Source organism: Bos indicus, chromosome X (genome assembly GCF_029378745.1).
Source record: "Bos indicus isolate NIAB-ARS_2022 breed Sahiwal x Tharparkar chromosome X, NIAB-ARS_B.indTharparkar_mat_pri_1.0, whole genome shotgun sequence".
NCBI lineage: Eukaryota > Metazoa > Chordata > Mammalia > Artiodactyla > Bovidae > Bos > Bos indicus.
Window position 1 is genome coordinate 83,016,940 of NC_091789.1, and position 5,865 is coordinate 83,022,804.

Sequence of the window (5,865 nt, forward strand, 5' to 3'; positions counted from 1 at the left end):
ATGCCCATATGGCTTCTCTGGTGAATTCCACCAAACCTTTAAAGTGGAACTAGTATCAATATTTACAAACTGTTCCAAAATATAAAAGAGCTAATCCTTCCAAATTCATTCTATGAGGCTATTATTATCCTGATACAGAAACAAGACAAAGGGATCTCAAGCAAACAAAATCTATAGATGAACATTCCATATAAATACAGAGAAAAACATCTTTGAAACAGTAGTAGCAAGGTGAATCCACAAACATTAAAAAGATAATAAACCATGACTAGTGGGGATCAATATATTACACAAATTGAATGAAGGAAAAAAACTACATGATCATCTCAATTGATGCAGATAAAGCATTTGATAAAATCCAGCATTCTTGCATGATTAAAAAAAAAACACACTCAGGAAACATAAGAGAGGTAAACTTCCTCAACCTGACAAAGGATGTCTGCAAAAAATCCACAGCTTCTATCATATTTAATGCTGAAAGACTCTGTGTCGTCCCTACTTTGATTCAACATTTTATTCTAGGTTCTAGGCAAGGCAGTTAGACAAGAAAAAGAATCTAAAGGTACCCAGATTGGAAAAGAAGGGGTAAAACTATTTGTAGATTACATGATTTTATATTTAGAATATTAAAATAAAGAATCCAATAAAACATATTAGAAGTAATAAAGAATTTAACAATGGTCAGTTCAGTTCAGTCGCTCATTCGTGTCCAACTCTTTGTGACCCCATGAACTGCAGCATGCCAGGCCACCCTGTCCATTACCAAATGTTACAAAATAAAAAAATCAACATACAAAATCAATTATAAAATACAGAAGAAAATTCTATTTACAATGATATAAAATAGAATAAAATATTTAGGTTTTTTTTTTGTAACATAAGAAAAATAGTCAGTTTAATAATTACAACAATGTAGCATGAGTAGTCAAGGGCAGGACACCTGCGGGGGCGTTTGTGGAGCATCCGCATGGCTGTGAACGGGGTCCCTGCGCGTCTACAGAAACAAGGGTGTGGGCACTGGGGGCCCACGGGGAGTTCCCAACAGTGGCCCAACCTGCTGCAGAGTACGTCCCCTCCCGCCCGGGTGAGGACATGGCTCTGTCTCCTCGTCCATGGAAGGTGGGGGCAGAGGTGACTCCAGGAGGCAGACAACCCCTTCTTGACGTCCCCTGGGACCCCGAGCCCCTCAAAGGTCCCACGGAGACACGGTTGCAGTCCACTGACAACAGGGCAGGTTTGCAGAAAGAACTGCTCAGATGCATCGTCTCTCCTCCTTAAAAACCTTAGTAAAACCCTGGGACCCAGGAAGGATGCGTTACACAAGCATGTCAACGGCCACCCCTCGGGAGAAGGGGCGGTGAGAACACACGTGTGTCCCCTCGGTGCTAAAGTTAACAGTTAAGGCAGGTTCTGCGGGTGCCCCGTCGGGGTGTGGGCGGCAATATCGCCTGTCACAAAGTGCTGGAGAGTCAGGTGATGAAGTGGTTCCTGAGTTAGAATTTGCTTGAGACTGCAAACTTCAGTACACTCGATTGGATTGTTTCCCACTGCGAGCTCTCATGCGTCACCAAGGGGCCCACTGAGAAAACAGGGCTTACAAAACACTCCAAGGACTATTTTTTCTAGCCCTACCACTAACAAACAAAATAAAATGCTAAGCACAAGAAGTTTGCAGTTCTCATTACAAGGTCAAGTGTTGTCATAGTCAACGCCGGCCCCAGACATACCCACTTGAGTAGGGGAGCCTGAGGGTGGGGCCGCGGGCGGGAACAACGGGCACCCAGACCTGCAACTGCTCGGAGCTCACTGACGTCTGCCAGCCCGATGCAGTGAGAGGAGCGCAGGTCAGAGTTGCATCTAATGCCACGTGGGCGTTTCCAAGACGTCCCTGATCCAGGAGCTGGGGCTTGGGCTAAGGAGACTACACTTATCCTTTACATGTTCATCTCACTTTACAAACAACTTCTTCAGAAGATTGGGGCGCAGGAGCAGGTTCTGTGAACCGGCTGGACCCCAGGCTGGGCTCCAGGCCCTGAGGACAGGCTCCCTCCTCCGGGTCCTGGCCATCTGGACTCAACATGGGGTGGGGTGCGGGAGGGTCCTCGTCTCAACCCCCCACTCCTTGGGGAATCTCAGGCATGTTCTATTGCTGTACTTTTACAGAAACAGTGCAGACATTGCCTTCTCAGTGAGCACGGAAGGCCTGCCCACTGCCCCTGATGGGACAGAGTGCCCACCTGCGCCTGGCAGCATGTCCTCACAGGTTGCAGCGACGTGCAATACATAGCACACTTTATTTACAAGCTCCAGTGAGCTCGCTCCTTCTGGGAGGACGGGATGGTGCACCTGGCCAAGTTACCAGACCAGCCCCCACACCAGGCACCCTCTGCCACGCATGTGCTCACATGAGGCAGACATGCACACACCTGTCACGGGACCTAGTGGCAGCAGACGTGGTTCCTCGGGTTCAGGGCTGAGGCTCAGAACCCTGGGTTCAGCCTAAGTGAGGCACATGGCAACAGTGACCCTGGTCTACCAGGAGACTGGGGTGGGAAGACGGGGCCTCTGCAGGTCTAACCAGGCGAGCTGCAGGCAGACACTGTGGAAAGTGTTTCTGGAGCACTGAGGGGGGTGGGGTGAGGGTGGGGGGAGCAGAGCAGGCACCCCCAGAAACACCTGTGCATCTCCAGCCTCTGGTCCCCACGAATGGTGAGCAAAAGACCCAGGGCGCAGGACCAGAGAGGTTAGTGGAAGGGGACTGCAGCCCAGGAGTCAGCCCAGACAGAACCACCGTCGTATGCATTCAGAATGGGGCATTTACAGGGAATGTATACATAATATTTACACATGTTCACTAGGAGCCTGCAAGTCCAGATGCCATCACTGCACTTATTGCAAAACGAGGTACTGGATGGATGTGGAGGGGAAGACATGCAGTCTGGCCTCAGCGCCTGTACCTCACAGCCGCCCCATGCTGCACGTCTCCACGCGCGGAAAGCAGTGGCTGTGCAGCCCCTCCCTGTAGCCCTGAATGTCATGGGCCCAGGGTCGCGGGGCTCTGGCTCAGTCTCATAATCGGTCTTGATGAAGCACCAGGACGCCCCTCAGAGGTTCATCTCATCACAAGCAGGGTCGTTCACATTCTTGAGAACCTTCCTCACCAGCTTCTCCAGGTCTTCGCGGGCTCTCTGCTTCTCCTCCAGAGACTCCTTCATCTTGTCCTGTCGTAACTCCTGGACCTCATCTTTTAGCACGTAAACGGTGTCAGTGAGACTCTTTTCTTCTGTCACTGTCTGACCGTTACTTTTAATTTCTTCAACTATAATTTTCTCTTCTTCTGGAAGCAAAAGTTGTGGAGCAGATTATTTGCATGAACTTGAGTTGAATGTCTGCCATGTCTTGGTGCTGGTGCAGTAAGCCTTGATGACCTTCAGGATCTGGGCATCCTCCTCCAGCGCAGCTGTATTTTTCCTCAGCGCGAACTCCTTGTCCGAAAGCTTCCGCTCAGGCCTGCGCTTGGGGAGCAGCTTCTTCATGGTCTTGGGACTCTTGCTCAGGTCCTCTTTGTAGCAGAGGGCAGCCAAGGGCTGCAGGCGGGGGTGCGGGTCACAGGCAGCTCAGGCTCCAGGGCTTGGGGGTCTTTGGAGGCTCTAGGGGCCCCCTGTTGATTGATGGTGGTGTGTGGAGTGCGGTGGTGGTGGGGGGTGTGTGGGGCAGCATGTGGTAGGCGGGCGTCAGCAGCACAGGCTTGCTGTCCACATGCTTGCTGGACCAGGTGATGAAGTGGGAAGCAAGGGTGTGAGACAGCACAGAGTGAGGCTTGATGGTGGGGTTTCCTGCCAGGGTGACCTTCGTCTGCTTCTGCAGATGGTCCACCAACTCGTGGAGGTCCTGCTGGTTATTGCAGGACACCAAGATCCGCTTGCTCATGCTCCCTGATATTTCAAACGCATTTCTATGATTTTTCACTGTTCTCAAGCTTTGTGATTGTCATTCCTGTAGTTGGTAGCTTTCCTTGATATATAAAACCACTCATCCTAGGACTGACAGACAACATTAGCAAAATATTTGGAAAGAGTAGATGGCTTTCATTCTTTTCCTCACTGCTGGCACACAGGATCAGGACCTGAGACATGTAAACAACGCTGCCCAGGGTCTTGATGTTGTCGCCCTCCCAGCTCCGGATGGCCCCTGTTAGGATCTGCAGCTCCAACTCCTTCCTCTTCCACACCTCCTAACACTGCACTGAGTGGTTTTTGAAGGCGGTCATGGATTTCTGAATATCTTGTCTGTCTGGGTGATAATCCTTCATGTGTCTCTCCAGCTCCTTGAGCAGCGCAGGGTACTTGTCTAGGCACATGTGGACAGTGACGCCAGTGGTCAGCATGAGAATCCCTGGGCTGCTGGCACCCTTCATCTCTATGAACTCTCCCAGCTCCTCACTGTGCTCCATGAGAATGCTGACCGTGAACAGTGGTTGGCACAGTACGCCAGGTACAGGGTCTTCGTTTGTGGCATCAAGCTGAGGAAGCAGCCCCCAACCCTCTGTTGGGTCTCTGGCATCTTGGTGCATTCTTCTAAAGACTGTACAAGTATTTGCTGGAAAAAAAAAAAACATATTTCTTCTAGATTTCCCATTAAATATGAAGTGTTTGCTGAACTTAACTTCTCACTGGTCTGCAGGGGCCGTAGGTAGATTGAAAGCAGTTTGAAGTTCTTTAGAATATTCATTTTCTATTTCCAAAATATTCTGTAGCACCACATTGTAACAGCTTTTGTTAATGGCAGTCGTATCAAATCCTTTGAGAGGGCTCTTCAAGATTCCGGGTAAGTAGTTGCTGGGGAACCAGCTAGTCCTGCCGTTGTGTGTGCCCTCCCACCAGCCCCCCTCCTCCACCCAAGTGACGTGGATGATGTCTCCTTTCGTGAAGGACACCTTGTCTTCATTCGTCTGCTGGAAGTTAAACTTGGCTCTGATGACCAGCTGATTGTCGCTATTATCGCTCATGTCCAAACTGCGGTACTGGCCCTGGAACAACTGTGAAGTCCTACCGTGAAGGCTGCAGTCCCAGGGAGTCAGAAGACTTGATCTGGTGGGAGGAGGGCCAGGCGCACATGGAGTCGCTCCCCAGGCCGATGTCTGCTGTTACTTTATTCAGCGTCACTAAGGAGCTGAGGAGCTTGTTGAAATTCTGCCCCTGATACAAATTGTTTGCATCAGACGTCTCCAGCTGCAGGGACACCCGGCAGCCTCGCAGGAACTTGTGAATGTTGCTCAGGCACTCGCCCTTGTTCCGGGGCTCTGGGTAGACCTGCACCACAGAGCACAGGTGCTGAGCGCTGTGCGCAGGTCACAGGCGTGCCCAGAGGCGAGCCGGACGCTGCCCCCTGCAGGCATGACCGCCCCTCACGTGACCAGGGCGGGTGGCCCCGGTGGCTTGGAGCGACCCTGGCCGCCCCCCAGAGCCCGCACACTCGGCCACTGCCTCTCCTCATATTTAAGATCAATTTGTTAGGTAGGTAGAATAGGGAAAAGGAGTCCAAAATGGCGGTGGCTAAAACACAAGGAAGGTCAAAAGAAGGTCCGAGGACCAGAGTGAAGACTTCAGGCAGAACAAACAGCACTCCTGGCTGAGCCCAATTTGCATAGGGCAGGCCCAGGTGGAAGAAAAAACATATAAAAGGAGGAGCCAAAGCGCATTCTCATGGACTCTCTCTCCCACATGCGTGTGCTCTCTCTCTCTCTCCCCCTCCCTCCCCACGCACTCCTCCACTGTCTTCTCTTTGAGTCTTGGATTCTCCTGCTATCTTCTAAATAAAATGGAGCTGTAACACTGATTTGCCTAAGAGCTGTAGCATGGTTTG

At 50.8% G+C, this 5,865-nt stretch overlaps 1 pseudogene; it reads right to left on the reverse strand.

Annotated features, from left to right (window-relative positions):
• Positions 1–3,003: 3,003 nt before the first annotated feature.
• On the reverse strand, positions 3,004–5,246 carry LOC109555048 (rho guanine nucleotide exchange factor 7 pseudogene; annotated as a pseudogene).
• Between the last annotated feature and the right edge of the window lie 619 nt (positions 5,247–5,865).